The 23,523-nt window shown below is 43.1% G+C and overlaps 1 protein-coding gene across 7 annotated transcripts in view; it reads left to right on the plus strand.

The window, feature by feature from the left end:
* Positions 1–23,523, plus strand: part of RALY (RALY heterogeneous nuclear ribonucleoprotein) — an 85,804-nt gene that overhangs the window by 39,552 nt on the left and 22,729 nt on the right. For 5 of the 7 annotated variants that reach the window (XM_086702009.1, XM_086702013.1, XM_086702014.1 and 2 more), the window contains exon 2: positions 442–506. The exons of 1 other annotated variant lie outside the window; for it this stretch is intronic. The gene's annotated coding sequence lies outside the window, so the exon portion shown is untranslated. Of the gene's footprint in view, positions 1–441; positions 507–2,813; positions 2,833–23,523 lie in introns of those variants that run through there. One more of the 7 variants, XM_086702012.1, reaches the window with a different exon arrangement.

The raw sequence follows: 23,523 nt of genomic DNA on the forward strand, positions 1-23,523 counted from the left end.
TTTTTTTTTTTTTTATTCTGAGAGAGCATGAGCGGGGGAGGGGCAGAGAGAGAGGGACACACAGAATCCGAAGCAGGCTTCAGGCTCTGAGCTGTCAGCACAGAGCGTGATGTGGGGCTCAAACTCACAAACTGTGGGATCATGACCTGAGCTGAAGTCGGACACTTAACATACTGAGCCACCCAGGTGCCCCCATTCAGGTCTCTTTCTGGTGGTCACCCTTTGGAGGTTTCCCTGACTATTCTCACTCCTTGTCATTTTTTCCTCCCTTACTCTGGTTTATTTTTCCTTATAGCACTTAGCATGACCTAAAATAATGTATCATCAACCTATCTTTTGCAAAGATATAAGACGTGTGAGAGCAGGATCTTGGAATGCCTGCACTGACCTAAGTTCATCCCTATTCTGAGCAGGGCCCTGACTGACTTCTCTCTTTTTTAGGTGAGCCCTATTCCCAAAGGCAGCTGGTGCTGACCCTGTAACCCAAAAGAGGAAATTGAAGGCTGGTGAGTGAGAGTCTTTGGCAACTCTGGGCAAGCTTGGGCCAAGATATAGGGTAACTAGTTTGGGGCTTATTTTTACCTTTAGTACAGGTAACTTATAGGCAATTGATCATTCTCCTACTCCATGTTTGAGATATTGGCATAGGCAGTTTCCTGTGCTGGGAGGAGAATTGAACTTGGCTCTCTTGGAATTGCCATAAGATGGTTTGGGATCATTTACCATGAATAACGCAAAGCAGGCTCAATTCTTTTTGGCTTCTGCCAGCTTTGTGTTGGGGGTTATCCTGAACCTGGCAGCTAAACTCATTCTCCTATAAGCTCTCTTAACATGACCTTGTAGCCCTTAGAAACTTTCCTGATTTCAGTCTTGACTGGCCTACCAAGCCCATAGGTCAGCTTCAGAAACTAGTTTTATCAGTCCTGGAAAATGTGATTATAAGTGGTGAGGATGGAGTGAAAGAGTTGGGGCTGTGTGAAGGGGAAATCAGGGGAAACTTAAAGGAAAAACCAAAGATGCTGAGACAGGAAGGGAAATCAACACATTAAGAACCAGTTGTGTTATGGGTCTCATTTAATCTAGACAAAATTTATGGATGAGGGAATTGAGGCTCTGATAGCTGAAATAAGTTGCCTGGAGTTCACATTTGGGAATCCATAAAGCTGATGTTAGAACCTGGTCAGTGTAAACACCATTGTTCTCCTTGACTTGGCAGACTTTCCTTGGGCTGTTAATCTCCCTGGAATCCTGATTTTTCTTATAAAGTTAAAAAAAGACCTCCTTAGGGATTCAGGAAGGAGATCCAGTTATTTGAGGGGCCAGCAGGGAAGGCAGGAGTTTGGGGTTCCTTCTGAGGCAATGACATTTCTAGTGAGGGGCCCAGGAGACTAAAAGTTGGAAAGAATCTTCATGCAGTTAAAGGCCCAGGCGCCAGCCATATGATTATAAGGGGGAGAAAATACCTATAACACATAATCGTAAACACTGGGATCAGCACAGATAGGGACCTGGAGAGCTGGGTTGGAGTTGGGAAACCTGGTTTTTTTCCTCTTCTCTCTCAACATCTGCCCTTGGACAATCTCTACTTCTGTATTTGTAAAATTGGACTGCTTCCCTGCACCCCCACATGTCTCTTGTGTGTACACCAACCCTGCAGGATGTCGTAGAGAATCAAATGAGAAATGCAAGTTGGAAAGCTTTGTAAATTGTAAAGCAGCATGACCGAAATGAGAGAAAGTGAGAATAAAGCACTATAAGTATCTCTGGCACCTCAGTCCCTGACCTGTTTGCCACCCCACTCCCCAAAGGAAAAAGGGAAGGTTTTCCTTTGGAGATTTGTGCTGTAAATCTTCTCCCATACCCTTCTCTTCCTCTCCTTCTTGTGCAGGTTCTGCCTGAAACTCAATCTTTCCACAAAGGAAGGGATTCCAAGGCACACAGACAAAGCCAGGCAGCATCGGCAGCATGATTTGCAGCATGGGGGCTACAGAATGCAGGTTTAAATGCACTCACACATCCTGGCTCTGATATTAAAGCACTTTTCAAGAGCCAATCCCCAGCATGTGTCCGCCCTCACTGACTAATTCCACTTAGATGTTGCCTTGTTTCCTACTGGCCTGTCAGAAGAGGAAGGCTATTCCTATTTTGGCCCTAAGATCTTTGTCCATCCCCACCTCTCACCCTCCAACTAGTGAAAAATGAACTTATGCTAGAGCCTCATAATCTTATCAGAGGCTATGCTCATCCAGTTTTCCCCACCATCTCTCTCATGCCTGTGGTCAGTGATACAGGCCACTCTCTTCACATTCTGTAACAGTGGACATTTTGTTCTCTGTTCTGTTTGCTGGAGGGTGCACAGAGAGGTCTGTCCCCAACCTGGTGCTTTTGGAATCCATATTAGCCAACCTTCTGTCCTATTCTGAATCTTCAGGCTCTTGATGGCACCTCTTTTTGTCTGGTTAACCTAAGTTCTGTAGCTTCTTGCTTTCCCATGGCCTGGTGCTAAGCTTGGACCTTACTGTTACACCAACTGCCTTGTGAAGAATTCCATTATTGATTGTTTCAAACTATGAATGATTCCACGTGATAAAGTGTCTAGCTTATTTATCTAATGTACTCAAGTTTCTATTAAAAACAAGTTTCAACTAAAAAAACAAGGAAGCAAAGCATTGTCATCCTTAAGCCCTTATACAGCACTAATTTACTCCTATTTTTAGGTGTTGTTGTAACAGGCTTAGTAATCTGGTTTCTAAACTCCCATAAGATTCAAAGCAGCATATCAAAAAGGGGGGAAGAGCTGCTATATTAACAGCTAGAGGAGAGAGCTGAAAGGTAAGGATAAAAGAAGAATGATCAGAAAGAGAAGTTAAAATGAGTATGGAGGCCATTTAGTTTAGGGGCAGCAGTCCTACAGACATCTATGTACTTCAGTGAAGTGGAGCTAGGTAATTTTTAAGGTAGTTCTAGGTCCTCTTAAAGGCCAGGGGTATCAGAAAATGTTAAATTATAATGTCTGCTATGTTATCAGATGCTGTACTGAATCCTCTACATAAGTTGATTTCATTTTCATAGCAGCTTGGGAGGTAGGTGGTGATATTCTCATTTTAGAAATTACTGAGGCCTAGAGACAGACAGTGATTGGAAGAGCTAAGCTTAGAACCCAGAAGAACCCAGCTCCAGACAACCAAATTTTTTTCTATTATCCTATATTGGCTCTTCCCTGTGACCTAAAACCCTGGTCTTTCTCAGCCTCTTGAGCCAGTGATTTCTTCCTGCTCCCCTTTTATTCACTCTCCTTTATAAAACTTTATTTTTAAAGATATTCATTCATCCAGTGAGTATTGAGTGTCAACCATGTGGCAGGCGCAGTTTTAAAATATAGCAGTGAAGAAAATAGTTTTCTCTCTTATAGTTTACATTCTAGTGGAGGAAAATAAACAAATGAATATGTATGAAGACAAAGCAGGGTAAGGGAATGGAGTGGGACTTCATGATGAAAAAAAGGCCTCTCGAGAAAAAGGCCTCTTGAGAAAATAAAATCTCTGCAGAAATATACAGGAACTGTAGTAGTGAGCTATGCTTAATATCTTGGGGAATAACATTCCAGGCATAGAGTACAGCAAGTTCAGAGACCCTAAAACAGGGAGCATGCTTACTGTGTTTGAGGAGCAAAAGGGAGCCAAGTGGCTAGAGGTGAAGTGACCAAGAGGGAGAGTGGAGTATGGAGAAGTCATAAGGGTAGACAGGGACCCAGATCATATAGGGCTTTATTCTGAGTGAAATAGGAAGCCATTGGAGTGTTTTGAGTAGGGGAAAGATATAGTCTGACATTCATTAAAAACCTGATTGCACCAGTTGAGACCTCCAGCACAATGTTGAATAGAATTGGTGAGAGCAAACACTCTTACCTTGTTCCCAATTTTAGGGGAGAAATTGTTTAGTCTTTCACTGTTAAGTGTAGTATTAGCTATAAAGTTTTTTGTTGATGCTATATATTAGCTATAGATGATGTTTATCAGGCCAAGTGAGCTTCCTTCCATTACTAATTTACTGAGAGGTTTTTTACCATGGATGGATGTTGGATTTTATAGATTGTGTGTTTTTTGTTCTTTATTCTACTAACGTGGCACACTACATCAATTGATTTTTGGCCATCAAACTAACCTTGTATTCCAGAGTAAATCCCACTTGGTCAGAGTCTATGATCCTTATTTATTTATTTATTTATTTATTTATTTATTTATTTACCCCCCCCCCCCCCCCCCCCCCCATCCTCAGAGTGTATGATCCTATTTAGATGGTGTTGGATTTGGATTGCAGTGTTTTTTTTTAAGTTTATTTATTTTGAGAGAGAGCAAGTGGGGGAGGGATAGAGAGAGAGAGAGGGAGAATGGGACTACCAAGCAGGCTTCACGCTGTCAGCGTAGAGCCTCATGAGGGGCTGGAACTAATGAACTATGAGATCATGATCTGAGCCCAGATTGGACGCTTAACTGACTGAGCCACCCAGGTGCCCCTTACATTGCTATTTTGTTGAAGATTTTTGTGTCTATATTCATAAGGATTATTTACTTTTTGAATGTGTTACAGAATTTGCCAGGGAGGCCAGTGTGGGCCTGGGCTTTTCTCTGTTGGAAGATTTTTAATTACTGATTTAATGTGTGTGTGTGTGTGTGTGTGTGTGTGTGTGTGTGTGTGTGTGTGTGTGTGTGTGTGTGTGTGGTGTTGTTGTTGTTGTTGTTGGCCGACTCAGATTTTCTGTTTCTGTTTGAGTCACTTTTGATAATTTGTGCCTTTCTTGGAATGTTTTCATTTCATCTAAATTGACTAGTTTCTTGGTTTTTTGTTTTTTTTTTTTAATTTTTTTTTCCAACGTTTTTTATTTATTTTTGGGACAGAGTGAGACAGAGCATGAACGGGGGAGGGGCAGAGAGAGAGGGAGACACAGAATCGGAAACAGGCTCCAGGCTCTGAGCCATCAGCCCAGAGCCCGACGCGGGGCTCGAACCCACGGACCGTGAGATCGTGACCTGGCTGAAGTCGGACGCTTAACCGACTGCGCCACCCAGGCGCCCCCGACTAGTTTCTTGGTTTAAAGTTGTTCATAGGATTCCTTTATAATTCTTTTAACTTCTGTAAGATCAGTCATGATAACCCTTTTTAAATTCCTGGTTTTGGCAATTTATATCTTCTCTTTTCTTGGTCAGTCTTGTTAAAGGTTTACCAATTTTGTTAATCTTTTCAAAGAAGCAACTTTGGTTGCATTGTTTTTCTATTCCATTGATTTCTTCCTATAATCTTTATTACTTCCTGACTAGCTTTCTTAGGGGTAGTTTGCTCTTCTTTTTCTAGTTTCTTAAGACTTAAGTTATTTAAAATAAAAAATTTTTAAGTTTATTTATTTTGAGAGAGCATGCTAGCGAGCACATGCAAGTGGAGGAGGAGCAGAGAGAGAAGAGAGAGAGTCGCAAGCAGACTTTGCACTGTCAGTATGGAGCCTGATGCAGGGCTCGAACCCAGGCATTGTGAGATCATGACCAGAGCTGAAAGAATCAGATGCTCAACCAACTGAGCCACCCAGGCACCCCTGACTTAGGTTATCTTTTAAAGGCACTTTGCAGTTCCTAAGAGTCATCTTCAGACTTGACTGATGTGTGGGCTGTCAGTGTGCTCCTGATGTAGTCTTTTCAGAAGTATCTGGAGCTTCACAGAGGGCCTAACTCAGAAACAGTGGAGTAGGCAAGTTGTCCACATTGTATGTGTTATCAACTGGGAGGGGGCAGAGCTAGACCCATAATGCTGGGCAGCCTTGATCCTGCCTATCTTAAGTCAGGATTTGGGTGAGGCCTGAGCCTCATGTAGAATATCGGGGTGATGCAACAGGAAGTCAGGTGATACATGGAAAGCCAGAGCTCCCCAGGCTTCTGAGGAGTATTTGCCTGATACAGAGCTGGAGGAGATAACTGCCCACTTCACAGATTTTAGAGGCTTCAAGATGGCTTTTGAGACCTTGCAGAATACCTCTGTTGCCTGATAATGATGAGATTCTAAGCAGAAATTTAATTCTATTAAAGAAATATGGCTTAAATGTAGATCTCTTAAGTAACATTGAGGCGTAAGAGCTCTGAGGAATACCTGGGCTTATTGGTTACTTATTTGTGGCCTGTAGTTCCCACATCTGTGAACAAGGAATAACAGCTTCTACCTATCCAACTGTGTAAGGCACATTTCAAGTAAGTGCTGTATAAAACCGTTAAATACTGTACAAAATGTAAGGGACTATTAATGTTAGTAATTATGGTGATAGAGACCAGGGACAGAGTCTGAGAAGGTCCAGGGGCGGTAGCAGTGCATTCTTATCCTTCAAGGTGTGGGATGAATGTCTGACCTAAGTGGGCTTTTGGCTTAGTAAGGCAGGAGGTTTCTTATCTGCCAGGGTAATCATCACATGGCTCCTAGAGAATTCTGTGGAGAACATCTGAGGGAGGCTACCAGGGCAGCTCATATAAGAAGCAGCTGTCCCTGTTTTTTTTTCCCCCACCCAGGAATTTTGCCCACATTTTATTACTTTGGTTCTAGAAACAGCTGGCTTTCTCAAGGGTTGCTGTCACAGGAAAGCAATAAGGTCCAGCTCACTTAGGGGGAAGGAATAGTATGTAAAAGGGCTCTGGGCTGTATTGGGCCCTGTGTCTCCCTCCTTCCTTCCCCAGTTTTCATTAAAACCAAAGAGGGTCTTTCTGTCCCACTGGAGCAGCAGGCCAGACAGAAGAGGGACTGATAGGTCCTTTAGGTCAGATCAGCTAGAGGGCAGTTCTAAGGATGTTGGCTGTGGCAGAGAGGCAGGGTCCTGAGCCTAAGCATAAGGCCAAGAGATCAAAAATCCAAGATGTGAAACTGGGAAACAATAGATGAGGAAACCGAGGTCTATCAGGAGCTGTGGTGCTAGACCCCTAAGATGAGTAGGACATAAGTTGAGGTGACTTAGGATTTAATGAGACAGATACAGAAAAATAATGAAACTATCCTACAAAAGCTTAAATTGCTTATTTTGAATTATCTGTCATTTTGTATTGTCTGAATTTCCACTCTTTTCCCACCCTCTTTGCCTCCCCCTGCCCTATTAGGATAATCTGTCAAGAGTTATTGCACTAAGTGCATAGGGCAAGAGACAAAAGTTACCTGCAGTATAACTGGTCTTTGGAAGTTTAATTACACCCTTCCTGTGTACCTCTGAGCTGTAGTTTCCTCATCTGCAAAATGGGAACAAAAATTGGGATGGTTATTGGGATGCTAATAGGAGATTATGAAGAAAAAAAAAGTGCCTGGCCTGGATTGGTGTTCAGTCACTAGTGATTGAAATAAATTCTGATACCATGTGTTCAGGGTCAGATTATAGTAGAAGGTGAATATTGCGACCCAGGCTCTTAACTCTGTTTTACTAACTCAGCCTTGGAAAAGCATTTAGTATGTCTCAGCCTCAGTTTCTTCTGCTCTGAAAAGAAGGAATGAGATAGAAAGTTGACCTATAATTGCTGATGTCCATTCTAGTTCTGTGCCTCTAAAGGCACATTGATCTGTGGTTCAAAGGCATCAAAGAGCCAAGAGGAAACAAAAAGTCAAGAGGGGGTCAAAGAAGCCTTCGAGTCAGTCCTGCTCGAGGCTGCAGCAAGGACAGTTACAATGAAAGCCATTATCTACAATGAGCAGATGTTGGAAGTGTCTGGGAGTCTGCTGCAAGGGCAGGGACCAGCATGTCACCCAGCATTTGGAAAAGAAATATCAAAGAGTGAATCAGAATGGCCCAGAAGGTTGGAGACAGTAGATGCCAAGTATGAGAGAGACCATGAGACATAGGACCCCAGTTTGTGCTCCATTACCTCTTTCTGGGTGTTCCCAGTCAAGCGATTTCTCTTTCTGCAGCCTTCATACCCCTATCTTTAAAATGAATTAGGTGATGTATTCTCAAAGGGCATCTTTAGGGCTTTCTAAAATTTCACTGTTCACTTTCTTTTGGCTCTCCTTGGTGTTGAGGATTTCATTTATATGCGAAGGCTTAACAAGTCACGCTTTGTCTAGCCCTAGAGTATTTAGAATGCTTTTGAAGCCACAATTTCAGGCCACTAAGAATCATAAATTTTCAAGCTGAGAAATCCTTTGGTCCACCTGGTCCAACCCCTCATTTAACATTGGGAGATAATGCAGCAGAGTAGAAGACTATAGGCTTTGACAGCAGACTTTGAATTCAAATTCCTGCCAGTACTTGCTTGATCTTTTGGAGCTATAGTGTCATCATCTGAAAATGATGAGATAGAGTGATAATAGAGTAGGAGGCACATAGAGAATTACCATTATTTGGAGGAGGAAAGAAAAAATTGAGGAGAGAGAGATTAAGTCACCTGCTCAGGGTTGAACTCAGACCAGAACCTAGGTCTCTTGTGTCTCCATCTAGTTTTCTCCTCTCTGGAGCCAAGGTCAGTTGTAGTAGCAGAGATGAGATGTGCGTGTAGTAGCAGAGATTAGAAATGAAAGCATGTCAGCTTTCTTAACATATTCGCCAACAGCCTTCTCAATTCCCCTGTGGCATGTGTCAATAACAGCCCGCACTTGTTTTAGAAACAAGCGCTCTATAAGCACTTCTCTTTGATTTGCTTTGGCTGGTACAGGAGCCAGATGCTCTTAGAATAGCACATCAGACTCTCCAAATCAGCCCATTCCCATTCTGAGCAACTTTGATCAGCAGCTCTGATCTGCTGCTGGCTGGGGTGTTTGTCCCCAAGTCCTCCCTACCTGGCATGTGAATCACATTCAGTTGTTTTTTGCTATTTGCCCTTTCCTTCTTGATGGAAGTAACACTTATTGGGGTGTCTACTATGTGCCAGATATTGTGATAGGTACTTTAAATTGATTATCTCCTTTAGTCTTTGCAATTCATTAAGTTATTAATAGTTCTATAAGGAAAAGCTGAGGCTCAGGGAAGTAAATGAATTTGCTTGAGGTCATATATCTAGTCTGTGAAAGAGCTGGGGTTTGAACTCTGGTCCTCCTAACCTCACAGATCCTATAGCAAGCTCTTCCTTGAGTACCATACTGCCTCTCTAGCCTCCCGGCAGGTAGAGTATTCAGAAGTGCCCAGGAAGGGGCATTTAGTGGCTTTAGTATAATGGGAATATTCTCCATGCCTTCAGTGCCATTTTCCCATGAGTTTTTTTCTCTGCCTGCCTCAAACCAACTTCTTTAGGACCCAGGTGTGTGGCCCAAAGATCCAAGCAGGAGGCCGGGTTTCCATCTTCAACATGCAACATTGAATCCCTTATAAAGAGTGTGCTTGTCATTTTCAGAGTTGAATGAGGGAACTATTTCAAGCAGTAAACCCCTACTTACAACAGCAGCTCTGAAATGCAGGGAAAGAAGAAAGAGGGTCTATATATCTCAAGTTTGATAAGCTTCCTTCCGGGGACCTGGCAGGAGAAGAGACCTACATTTAAGAGATTAGGAATAAGATTGTTCTAATAGGTCCTCAAATCTGTACTCGGTTTTCAGTTACAAAGCACTTTACTTGAAGAGATCTTACTGTGAGGAAACTGAAGGCACTTGCCTTTATGTGGCAGAGCCAGTAGCTAGTCTTGCTGAGAACAGTGAATCTAAGCCCTTCCTGAAAGGGTTCTGTCCCTGGCGTTGGGCACCACCCAGTCTTCAGCTGCAAAATGGGCAGACTTAGTTTCTGCCCTTTTCTGAGTCTTCTATTTGTTCCCCTTCCTCACCCATTCTTACTCAGTTACTAGGGCTTCTTAATGAGACACCCTTCTAGTGATGCATTTTTAGGAATAGGGTAAACGATATTTTTGGCTCTGCATTTTCCCCATGATCATTTTCTAAAATGATGGAATTTTAGGATGTCAGAGTGGGAAGATGACCGTAACTAACAGTCATCAGGTTTACAGAGGAACCCTTTTAATTATGATATTGAGGCCCAGCAAGGGCCAATAAGTTATATGCCCAAGGTTGTGCAGTGAATTAGTGGCAAGTCTTCTGACTCTCAGCCTGGTGCCCTTTCTACTACACTGAGCTTTATGTCAGTTCCTAAGTGACCACCTGGTCAACTTCACTAACTTACCTGTGCCTGGATGTCAGGCTTTTTTGTGTCTCCTTGGGTCTGTTTCCTGTGAGATAGGCCTATGGGTGTTTGTACTTTGTCAGGGCATAATTCTCCTGCATGTGGTGAGCATGTGTCAAGTTTTGTTTAACTCATGAGTGTGGAAACCAGAAGAAAGAGAATAGCTGAGAAACTGGATTTCATGTTGTTAGTAGAAAAAAGGATTGCTGAAATTAGATTGCTTAGATTTCAAAATTGATTAATCTCCTAATGAAAATGTAAACTTTGGCATTATCCTCTGCTTAGAATTGAGCCTTCTCTGTTTTCTACACATTACCCTTTAACTTCGCAGTTTTGAAACATTTGGGTTCTAACCATTTGTGAACAGTAAGTCAAACAAAATTCCATTCTCCAAAAGTGTCAGAGGAGCATCAGATGACTCTCAGATGCATATTAAAAAATGTTCTAATCTGACTTTAAAAGGTCACACAACTGTTTCTATGCCTTATTTCCAAATTTTGGATAATTTTCCTTAACATACCATCACTGAAAATGATTAGAACCTCTTGTATTAAAGCTAACTAGAGCTGTTCCAACCCAGGAGGGCACCTTTCTGTTCAGGGCACAGACCTTACTTCTTTGCTGAAGCTTCTGCTGATAGCAGCCATCATCACAATCTTGAACTCTCTCCTACAGCCCTACCCACTGGCGTGGAGCTTGGCCTTTACTGATCCTAGATTTGCTCCCCCGCCCCCGTGTCAAGGAAGCTTTCTCCTTGCTCCTGGTTTCCCTCAGGGCCATCTTGGATGCCAAGAGCTTATATACTTCCATCTGGAGGAAGTTGGTTTTGAGCACAGAGTTCTATTTGGGTGAAGAAAGTAACTGCTTTCATTATGTGGTTTTGTCTCTGAACACGTTTTACCCATCTTCTCATCCTCATTGCTACCACCCAAGGCCAGATCTTAATCCTCTCTCACTGGGACTATTTTCATTGTCAATCAACCCCTCTCCCTACCTCCAGTCTTTGTTCCTGAAGTATAACCTCCTTTCTCTTGCCATAGGTTTTTTTTTTTTTTTTTTTTTAAATTTTTTTCAACGTTTTTTACTTTATTTTTGGGACAGAGAGAGACAGAGCATGAACAGGGGAGGGGCAGAGAGAGAGGGAGACACAGAATCAGAAGCAGGCTCCAGGCTCCGAGCCATCAGCCCAGAGCCTGACGCGGGGCTCGAACTCACGGACCGCGACATCGTGACCTGGCTGAAGTCGGACGCTTAACCGACTGCGCCACCCAGGCGCCCCTTGCCATAGGTTTTAAAACACATTCCTTATTTACTACTTTCTGCTCATAAAACGTCTAGTGGAATAAGTCCAGTCTCCTTAGGATGACATTCAAGGCTCTGGAAAGACTATTTCTTCCCTTTCTTTCTAGCCTCTTCTCCATCTCCCTCTTCCTCAGGCTCTTTGTTCCAAAGGAGTTCATACTAGCAGGTAGAAATATTAGAGAAACCAACTTTTGGACAGTAGAAGGGAAGAACTACCTGATTGAGTCTATGAGAGAAGGTTAGGAAATGTTCTTAGTTGTGGAACCACACTAACACTCAATTTGATAAACATTTGTGGCAGGCATAGGGATATAGGTCCTTAGGGATATGGAGAAGGCAAATGCATGGTCAAGGCCTTTGGAGCCCATAGTTGATTTAAGAGGACAGGCAGGTAAAGTAAGTAGACTACAGTGATGATCACTATAATGGAAGCATATAGTTGTGAAGATCTTACTGTGCAGTGCTTTGGGAACATGGAGGAGAAGGGGATACTAACTGCCTGAGAGATGAAGGGAAGGTTCACGAAGATGGTATTTGAGTTGGACTTCAAAGATGAGATAGATATTTGACATTTGTGAAAGAAGTATTTGGTAATTGTGAAGGGGAGTCTGCAGCTTCCAAGTGATGAGACCAGTGAGGATAAAGACACAGAATTTAGGCGTATGTCTCAGAGAAGGGTAACTAGTCCATTGTAACCAGAGTATAGGATTTCAGGAATGGAGTGTGGTTAGGGTTAAAGTTAACAGTAAGTTGGGGCTAAACTGGGTAAGGTATAATATTCTAGGCTAAGGAAATACTATGTGAGTATTGTGTTTCTTATATAGCATGTAATTTACCATCTTTGAATTAAGTGATACATATTTATTCGTGTGTGTGTGTGTGTGTGTGTGTGTGTGTGTGTGTAGCTATGTGTTATATTTGGAAATAATTTGTGAAGAGCCACTGAAGCAAAGTGAATGTTAAAAAATGGAGCCAAGAGGACAGGTTAGACCTAAGCTTACTTGAGCTTGAACTTCTGAGATGTTCTCCATTTCCATAAGTCCGTAAGTTAATCATAGCATGCTAGAATTAGAGTGGACTTCTCAGGACCAGTGGTCGGTTAGTCGGTCTGTCTGTCCGTCCATCTGTCCGACCATCCATCCATCCAGTCATGTATTCAGCAAATGCCTGATGATACTCTTGGAGCTGTGATATGGTAGTGAATAAAACAGACTACCTTCATGAAACTTGTAGTGGGGGAGACCGAAAATGAGTAAATCATTAGTTATTCTATCATTTTGTATATGAAGAAAGATAAGCAGGAGTGAAGGGTTAAGCCCTTTCTAACATTTTCAGCTGATAGAAGAGCAAGTGAAAAGTCCCCAAGGCAGGAACACGTTTGTAGAAAAACCAGAAGGCAGACAGTGTGGCTGGAGCAGCAGCCTGAGGGGGCAAAAAGCAGGAGATGAGGTTGGTGAGGGCCAGAACATACAGGGCCCTGAGGTCCAATTGGCCAGTGAGAAAATGAGGCTGACCAATAAAGAGCCAGGGCCATACAGCAAGTTAGCAGCAAGGCCAGGATTGGTATCATCCTGGTTCAGCTTCCCTTCCTTTGCCTCCCTGCTGTCTTTTGGCTTTGACCCAAGATTAACTTGAATCTCATTTAATCCCTTCCTTCTCCTCTCCCTCACTCAGCTCTTTCCCTCTTCCTGTTCCCTGGGCTCCTGTCACACCATTGTAGTATTTCATTTCTGGCTACTTTTCTTTATCACAGCATTAGCATTTCCCAGACCCACTTTTGCACACGTGATCTGATAATACAGTGATTCCTGGAAGGTCAAAGCTAGAGAGGTTCTTGGACATCCTTTTGTTTCAACCCCCTGATATTAGAAATCCAGAAGAGGACAAGTGATTTGCCCAAGGCCACCTATCTAATTAGTGGCAGAACTTGATTTCCTTTGCCACCCAGTCTCTGTTTATCTAAAGCTTTTTCCTGTTTATCTAAAGCTAACACTTAGGGGTTTTTCTGTGTGCCAGGCACTGTGCTAAGTGCTTTTAAAAAATAATTAACAGCATGTGAATCTATAGTTCTCTCAAAGTTAAAAAATTTTCAAAACGTTCATCTTTTTTTTTTTTCTATTTTTATTTATTTTTTGTATATAAATAGATGTCAGGTTAGGATTCGGCGCATACCTATGTTCTAGGGTTTCTGTTTTCTAGCTGTGTAAACTTGGACAAGACTCTTGACCTCACTCTTAAATGTTTTTCCCACCAGAGCCCTAAAATTTCATCCCCTCACAATTTGGAAACCTGATATGCTTACCTGCTCACCTTGGGAAATGTGCCTCCATTGATGACTGAGCAGCAGTAACAGGCTGGCCCTGTGTGATTTGAAGAGGAAAGGATGAGGAGGCAGAGAACTGGGTGCCTGGGAGCCACTAGATCAGGAATTGGCAACTCCTCTCAAATCAAATAAATCAAAACATATCTAGGGTAGGAGCCTCGGGGTAGTGTTGATGGTGACTCTGCTTGGATTGTGTTCTGAGGATGAGGGGATTGCCAACTCTATTGAATGAGAGGAGCAGCAATGCATAGCGACCCTTGTTTGTGCAAGGGCAAAAGACAGTGTGTTGGTGGCAAGTGTCCCAACATGGCTGTGGCTGCCCATAGGCCATTTCTGCTATTCATGACATCAGCCATTGACCTTGTGTCAGCCCCTGGAGAGGGCTGCTGTGGTCTGATACAAAGAGCCCAGTCTCTGTAGTCACACAGATTGAGTTCAGACCGCTGTCTACCAGTTACTAATTGTGTTTTTTAGTCTAATTCTTACTTTACCTCTCAGAGCCTCCAGTCTTCCCTGTCTGTAAAACAGTGTTGTTGATAACGTTTTGGGATTTGTTGTGAGGATTCAGAATACCTTAGGTAAGTAAGTGTCTCACAATACCTGATACTTAGTTGAGTGAATGGCAAGTTGCTCTGTTGTGATTAGCTCTGTGAAGACTAGTATCTTTAGAAGGTGGCATTAAAGTCAGGTCTGCTCTGATTCTCTGACACTCTCCTCCCCACATGCCCTGGATCCCTCCATTCTTTCCTCGAGTTCCAGCCCCAGAAATGTTGGGCAAGTGGGAGCCTCTCAGGCTAGTCTGTCGCTCCAGGTGGTATATCTGAGTAAGCACGATTGTTACATAGCAGACATAGAAGGCCCGGCAGGTAGCTCAGGCAGCAGTTGATGAGCAAAAGGCTTCTCTCTGTTCCCAATAAATTGGTCCTTGGGGATCCTAGCTTTGAAATTCTAATTGACACAGGAAGGAAAAGATTCATTAGGCTCTGGACTCATTAAAATGCTCTGCTGCTCACCTACAATTTATTCTTGGCACTTCATCAGGAGGAATTAAGTAAACCAATGGGTTGGGAGCTGCTGACAGAAGAGTCTGCTTGTGGAGTAGGGATGTTGAGCTTCCCATATTATGGAGCACACAGTTGGCCTCTGAAGTTCCTCACCCCTAGGACTTAGCACGAGTCTAAGACTCGTATACTGTTAGTGCCGAAAGGACCTTCTGAAATCATTAATAGACAGTAGCTCATTTATGGGTCATTCAGAGAAGGGCTAGGGTTTGCCCAAGATCACCAAGCACTGTAGTCATGGAGCTAGAATTAGAGTCCATCAAGCCTCTTCCAGGCCAGGAACCTTTCTCCTGCATCACTTTTGGATTTCTAGATCCAGTATTTCATTCATTCAACCTTGAGCTGACACTTTTGACATGGGAACAGTCATGGGAGGAGAGGGGACACCTAACCCAGTATTAGATTAGAAAGTCTCCAAATCTGAGGGGTGAATAGGAATTAACTTGGCAAAGAAGCAGATGAGAAGTGTTTAAAGTTGGCAGACAAGCACATACAAAGGCCCAAAGACTTTCCAGGAATGGGAAGTTGAATCTTGCTTGAGTAGAGGAATTGAGGAAGAGAAAAGTTAAGATGTCATATCTATGAGGTTTAGGCCCCTTCCTCTTTGGTAAGAATCCTAGACCCGGGATTAGTCCTGGGTTCTAGGTGTGTTTCTGCTACCAATGTTAGTTATTCAGGTAACATTTCTTTAGGTGTGCCATGCTGGGCATGGAGGTACAAAAATGCATAAGATGTATGTAGTCCCCTTCCTCAGAGATACGTCAGTTTAATGAGGCAAACAAACTAATAAACAACTCCTATAATAGAGCAAAGGAAAAATTACCTCTGCTGGAGGAAGTCACAGTAAAGCTGTATGTTACCGTCAGTATTTTCTCTGGGCTTTGATTATCTCACCTGTCACGTGGTGACAAGTACTGTTCTATGTTAGCTCATGAGCTAATGGGAAGACAGCTTTGTAATAACTGGTATTTATGTGGTGTTTTGTGGGTTACAAAACATTTTTCCATCATTAATTAATCTTAGTTATAATCTTATCACTTAGGAAACTTCCCCCTAGTTACAGATGAGGAAACTAAAACAGAAAGACTGAGCCTTGTTCATGGTTTCACAGCTTTTGTTTAACAAAAGCTAGAGTTATAAATACAGTGGATCCAAACAGACTTTTGAAAGTAGAAAGATGACAACCTTTCTGTCCCTTGCTTGTGTGGCCCATTTCCTTCTCCCATCACTAGAAATACAAAGAACATCTCCAGTGTGAGAAAGGCAGATCTAAGTTGGCTGGGGAGGAAGAAAGGGAGCTTATTTCAGTCTTTTGTAGATTGGGCTCTGAATTTTTAAAAAACAAATTTTTTTAATGTTCATTATTTTTGAGAGGGGTGGGGAGGGTCAGAAAGAGAGGGAGACATACAATCTGAAGCAGGCTCCAGAGTCTGTGCTGACAGAACCCTGACGCGGGGCTCAAACCCACAGACCCCAAGATCATGACCTGAGCCGAAGTCGGACGCTTAACCAATTGAGCCAACAGGCGCCCCTGGGCTCTGAATTTTTAAGACTGTATGTCCCAGTGTTCCTTCACTTACGGCCGTTCCATCTCATGCCATGTACAGAGTGTTGTCTCAACCATTATCTAATTAGGTACACATATCACCTTATGGGGGTAGACAGAGCCTGCTGTACAGATGGGTAAACTGAGGTTCATAGAAGTTAAGTAATTTGCCCAGAGTTCACTGAATTATTTATGCAGACCAAGGACTGGAATCCAGGGCTCCTGACACCAAACAGGTACTCTTTAAAAAAAAAAAAAATTTTTTTTTTAATGTTCATTTATTTTTGAGAGAGAGAGAGAGAGAAGGAGGGAGGGAGACAGAGCTTGAGAGGGGAAGGGCCAGAGAGAGAGGGAGACACAGAATCTGAATAGGCTCTAGGCTCCGAGCTGTCAGCACAGAGCCTGATGCAGGGCTGGAACTCACAAACTGCAAAATCATGACCTGAGCCGAAGTCGGACTCTTAACCAACTGAGCCACCAGGTGCCCCTAAACAGGTACTCTTAAAATTATAGAATGTAGGCTCCTTTGAATTTGTTCAGTTCACACAATTCTTGAATATACCCCATGAGCCAGAGACTTTGCTATACAAGAGAGTCTCTGGTTAGGCTCAGGCCATCTTGGTGCAGCGCTTTCCTTAAGAGCAGGGACTTTTTGTTATTTACGTCTCTGTCCCAAGCCAGGGCCTGGTTTCAAGAATGCTTTGCTGTTGTTTTTGGCCTTAGTCTGCCAGAAGCTGGAGGGAGCAGATGGCCATAGCAGTGTGGATCATGAGGGTGTGTATGATCCCAGGCAGGGACAGAGGATGAGTTGAGAGCCCTACACATATACTCCTGTTCCTGTGCATAGGCCCCTGCCAAGGTATTGTTCCATCCCAGAACAAAGTGAAGCTGGCCAACAAAGTGAAGCTCCCATCTCCTGTCACCTGGTCTCCATACACACATGTACTTGTTGGTCTCCTGGATGTATTTCATACAGATGCTTCTAGGTCCTGCTGTCCCAAAAGACCCTTTGGACCTATTTCCCAGGGATATCCCAAAATGAAGTTAAGGAGCCTCATCCCACAGCCATTCTGACATCTCCTCTAGTTATAGGACTCCAGCAGGCTACCACCCACTCTGCTGTTTTTACTTCTAACTCCTTAAGCAGATTGGCTGCTTAGTGTGACTTTGACAAAGAGACTAAATAGTAATCAATACTGAGAAGCTAACATGTTTCCTATTCATCCAAAATCTTAACCAGAAAGTTTTAAGGATTTTCTGGGGTGGGAAGTAACTGGGATAAGGAAGTTGACTTGCATGATGGGAAGCCTGTAATAACCTCAGGTACCTTATAAATCATGGAAGAAATTATCAACATTCATTCACAGTGTTTCAGATGCCCCTCATATTCGTATCTTTATACATCACAGAGCTCTTTCATGCACATCACTGCCTTTGAGTCTTAGAGAAACTCTGTGAGGGAAGCAGTGCAAGGATTACCATTCCCACTTGACAGTTGAGACCAGGGAAGGTTAGTGACTATCTGATTGTCATGGTGGCAGAGCCCTAAACAAAATCACGACCTGAGAGACAAGTAGTCCTGGGTTTGAAGTCTGGTGGTCACCATTTGCTGATTGCATAACTGGGCAAGTTAGCCCCTCCAAGCCTCAGTTTCCTTCTCTGTAACAGGAGGATAATAATATTTACTTCTCACGGTTGTCTAAGGATTAAATGGTATAATGAATAAAAAAAAAATGTCAACATGGTGTAGAACAAGTATTAGAAGCTCAGTACCTGCAGGTTTTCCATCTCCGGTGTTTTAAATTCTTGTATTCTCAGTCTTTGAAAATTAGTACTCTCATTACAGTAAAATGAGCTACATGTAATAAATTTCTGTTAACCAGAGTATCATTTAAGTGCCTCATTGGGTTAAGAGAACTGAATTAGTGGGAAGCAAGGTTGCTGGGGTATTCTGGCTAAGTACTTCTTTTTTTAAAACTTTTTTTTTTTTAACATTTATTTATTTTTGAGAAACAGAGTGAGACAAAGCGTGAGCGGGGGAGGGGCAGAGAGAGAAGGCTGAACAGAATCTGAAGCAGGCTCCAGGCTCTGAGCAAGCGGTCAGCACAGAGCCTGATGCGGGGCTCGAACCCACAAACTGTGAGATCGTGACCTGAGCCGAAGTCGGACACTCAACCGACTGAGCCACCCAGGCGCCCCCCGGCTGAGTACTTCTGATACAGACCAGAGTGGGCTAGACCTGATAGGGACTCCAGAGGTGTGTGCTAGTGTGTCTTCTTCGGAAAAGATGTTAATAAACTGGGAAAAGTCAGACTGTGTAATGAGAAGCACATTTCTTTCCTGCTGACTTCTCAGAGCCATAGTATGCACGTGACTCTGGGTGGAGTGATGTGGGGAGATGGAATATGCCAAGTTTCCTATTTGTATTTGACCTTGGAGCCCCTTTTGTGAGGAACTCTCATTATCATCTTGAGGAACACTGGTCATCCATGGAAGAGTTCATGCAACACTGAGCTGATCCAGTTCCTCTATTTTCTGACTAAGGTAATAGAGGTCTATAACCGAAGTTTACAGAGCCAGTCCATAGTGGAATCAAGTTTGAAGATCAGGGTGCCTGACTTACATTTGGGCCACACTACAATTTGCACTCCACCATTCTTCTTATTTAGCCAACAAATCACGAAATTACAGAGGATTCTGCAACCCACTAATCAGAGTATTGTTAGAGCATAAAGCTTTCAGTTTGATGTGTTTATCCCAGTAAACAGAAAGATTATGAAACAACAGGCTTAATGGCCACCAAATGTTCCCAAGCAGTGGAGGGACTAGGGGTTGGGTGATTAGCTCAATGTTTGGAAAGGTTCCTCTAACCCAAAAAGTTTTAAGTCTGTTCTTGGTTTAAGAAGTTTCCTTTTGTATCCAGGGGCTCATCCAAGGGGCTCACAGTGCAGTTCTCCATGGTGAACACTCTGACATCAGTAACTATGCGGAAGATCCTAAGAGGGGTTAGGAGAGAATGTGTCAAATTTCTGTTCCTCCATTGCCATCTCCACCACAGAATTCAGTGGATAGAAATATGCCGTTGGTGGGGCGCCGGGGTGGCTCAGTTGGTTAAGGGTCTGTCTGACTTTTGATCTCAGCTCAGGTCATGATCTCAGCGTCCTGAGTTCAGGCCCCTCATTGGTCTCTGTGCTGGATGTGAAACCTACTTTAAAAAAAAATGTGCTGCTGGGTTTCTATCTAGACCCTGGTAGAAGGAGTTGTTCTTGACATTTAATAGGGGCTATCTTTGCATTTTGCTAAGTCTTCTGGTTCAGATCTAGTAAATATATCACCTTTGCATTTGCAGAGTTGTACAGTAGATTTGTTCAGACCACATCTGGTACTCAGAACAGTCCAGTGACAGAGGTTATCTTCCATGTGTATATGAGGACACTAAGGCTCAGAGAAGGGACAGTGACTGGTCCAAGGTCTGGATAGCAAATTAGTGATACATTCATGGTTGTATTATAGGTCCCTAGTGCAAGCCTGACCTATAGTAGATCCTCAAGAAATACTTATTAGATGAAAAATTTGTACATTCTCAGGAATAATCTTCACGACTTCAAACTCTTTGATCAGTGTTCTTTTAACAAGCCAACATGGTGGGGGCCCAGTGGTTGGGCGTACTCAGGGTCACCAGATACTTCAGGGTCTCCCTCGCTATGTTGATTGCTGACCAGGGTGGAGAGTTCTAGCTTTTGCTTGGTAAGGACCTCGTACATCTTTCCCCACAGAAAGTCCAGATTTAGCAGTCTCTGGGCTGTAGTTTTAGCCTTTTTCTCTATTAAAAAAAAAAAAATTAATTAATTTCTATACCCAACATGGAGCTCGAACTCAAGACCCCAGGATTGGATGCTGTACTGACTGAGCCAGCCAGGCACCCCTCATTCTCTCTTTTGAGCCTCTGTTCCCTTTGTCTACTGAACAAAGACACCAGTGGTCCCCAGCTTTTTGCTCTGTCCCTCCTTTGTTTTCTCTCCCATCACTGTCTTGCCTGTTCTTTTGCCATAATGATGGGTGAGGAACTTGGGCTCATCTCATGAACACTGACTGTACAGTTTACTTTTGAGGAGTTGCCATGTCAGGAATCCTGGGTAACCATTTACTGAAGCAGCACCCATCTAGGATTCTTTCACCTGTTCATTAGCAGAAATTCACTGAACATCTACTGATTGCCAGGGCAGTCTGGGAGCCTGGGATTGCAAAGATTAATAAAGAGTCTCTGCCTTCAAGGAGTTCAGAGTAAACTGGAGAGAGACAGGTGTATGAATACAAAAGTGCAGCAAATGTTGCTGCAGCACAGGTCTGTAGAGGATATTGGGTTCCAGAGGAGTGAGTGACTGCATCTTCCTGGGGGATGAGAAACAGGAGGCTTTTCTGAAGAGTTTTCATTAGGGGCATCACATCAGTGGATGTATGCTCAAGAGAACTCCTTCTTGCCCTAGCCTCCATCACCAAATCAAATAGGCTCTGGTTCTGCTTTACTGATGAAGTAAACTCTCTCTTAATCTTACTCAATGATAAGAGTGTGGTATTTGGAACAGAGGGGCCAATACTAATAGTTTTTTCATTTAGAAAATTCCTGAATGCTTAACTTGATGGTACATTATCTCATTGAATTCTCCCATCAACCTAATGGGGAGGATACTGCAATGTTATTCCCATTTTACAAATGAGAAAACTAATTCCCAGAGAGGTTAAGTCATTTACCCAGGATCATATAGCTGATATATGGCAGAGCTGGGATTTGAACCCAGGTTGTCTGATGCCAGAGTCATTCTCCTAAAAGGGCCTCAGAAAGGGCTATCATGATCTTGATACAATTCTTACCTCAAAGACTTGTAAGAATGAGAAAATACTTAGCAGCTCATCTATCACATAATAAGCAATTAATAAATCCTAATAATCATTTATTACATTATAAAACAGACTTCCCTAAAGGTTAGGTGGATTAGGCCTCTGCAAAGATGCCTCCTTTCCGTCTCACTCAAGTGTCTTCTGGCTGTGTTATCTGTACAGCCTGCTTTAAGAGGAATGGATGGTGGAGGTGGCAGGGGCAGTGGTACGTGGAGTTCAGTTCAGCAGGTACGTCTGAGCTCCCACTCTTGGCCAGGGCCTATCCTGAAAGGCAGAGGGGATGCTGAAAGTGCAGTCCCTGCCATCAGGAATTCACAAGTCAGTGTAGGAAAGGAGATGACACAGAAACAGATTATTTTAATACAGTCTCCTCAGATGGATGTTAGCACATCAGACCCCACTGCCCATGGCTCATACCACAACCAGCAGGGTAGGAATCACTTACTATTATATTAATTGATTAAATAATCATCCTGTTAATATCCTTGTAATCAATTAAAGCCACTTTTGTTAATGTAGAAAGTAGGTGATACCATAAAGAAGGTCACGGGGCGCCTGGGTGGCGCAGTCGGTTAAGCGTCCGACTTCAGCCAGGTCACGATCTCGCGGTCCGTGAGTTCGAGCCCCGCGTCGGGCTCTGTGCTGACGGCTCAGAGCCTGGAGCCTGTTTCCGATTCTGTGTCTCCCTCTCTCTCTGCCCCTCCCCCGTTCATGCTCTGTCTCTCTCTGTCCCAAAAATAAATAAAAAAACGTTGAAAAAAAATATTAAAAAAAAAAAAAGGTCAGCAGCTACTTAAAGGAGACTTTTAACATGCTCAATTGGAAAAACCCATTTTATTTTTATGAGGGGGGTGGTGGTGGTGTTCCAAAACTGCCAGTAGGGCTGAGGGAGTCCTTGGCTTGAGGAGTGTACTATGGGGAAGGATTTATGTCCTTCAGATTTCCCCCTGGTCACCCAATGTGCTCTGTAGTTATCACTTACTTTATAGCTTCTTGTACCCAAGCATATTTTTTTTTTATTTGTCAGAATGAGCAAGAAGGGGGAGGTAGCTTTCTGAGGCAGGACATCTGCCAAGAGAGGCAATGACTGAGCATCTGCTGGGATTGGCAGGGGCTGTGCCAGGGAAGCAAAGGCATTGTGAGTTGTGTGTATTATTGCATGAGGTACCTCTAATTAATTGGTTCCACGAGCACTTTTGGAATTCCTGCCATGTACCTAATAATATGCTAGGTGATGTGAAAAATACCCCAAAGTTTTATGGTGCTTGGTGAGAAAAGACTAACACATAAGACAAAAAGGAGTCCACGCAGATGGGATGAGCAGGGGTTGACTTGTGGGGTTCAGACTCTCAAGAGCTATAGAGACTTAGGACTGCCTCCTTATAGAGCACTGTCCTGCCTGTGACTTAGGAGTGGGTCATGGCTTCCATGAAGTCAGGCTCTTCAGCAGCCCACACGGCCTTTCTGATGTGGCCTCTGCCAGGTCCCCTGCTTTCCGTGTACTGCAGACAAACTACAATACATATTATTGTTCCCTAAATATAGAAGCTTTATTTATTTATTTATTTACTCACTCACTCACTTACTAATTAGCTTCCACAGCCTTGCTTATGCTCTTTCCTCTTTCCAAAATGTTCTCCCTCTCTTGTTTGTGTTTGGACTAACTTCCTTTCATCCCTCTGGACAAGATCAGGACTTCTTGATGACTACTTTCTGACTTCTCCTTTCTCTTCTCTCCTGTCCTTTTGGTAAGTGACATGCTTTTGAGTTCTTCATGTCATAGGCCTTATCAAGATGAAATATAAGTTCTTGTTTTTCTTTCTTTCTTTCTTTCTTTCTTTCTTTCTTTCTTTCTTTCTTTCTTTCTTTCTTTCTTTCTTTCTTTCTTTTTTAATGTTTATTTATTTTTGAGACAGAGAGAGACAGAGCATGAACGGGGGAGGGGCAGAGAGAGAGGGAGACACAGAATCTGAAACAGGCTCCAAGCTCCGAGCAGTCAGCACAGAGCCCAACGCGGGGCTCAAACTCACATACCGCGAGATCGTGCCCTGAGTCGAAGTCGGACGCTTAACTGACTGAGCCACCCAGGCGCCCCAAGTTCTTGTTTTTCTGAGATTACCACTGGACTTTGAATTCCTCCAGGGCTTGTCTGTATTTTGTACAGTGTCAGACAGTAATAGGTGCTCAATAAATGATTTTTAAATGAGTAGATAAATAAAATTTTCAGCATATTATTCCTCTGCCTAGGAGCCTATAAAACTTCTTTGTGGCATTCAAA

Source organism: Puma concolor, chromosome A3 (genome assembly GCF_028749965.1).
Source record: "Puma concolor isolate L17-30 chromosome A3, mPumCon1.1.hap2, whole genome shotgun sequence".
In the NCBI taxonomy this organism is placed as follows: Eukaryota; Metazoa; Chordata; class Mammalia; order Carnivora; family Felidae; genus Puma; species Puma concolor.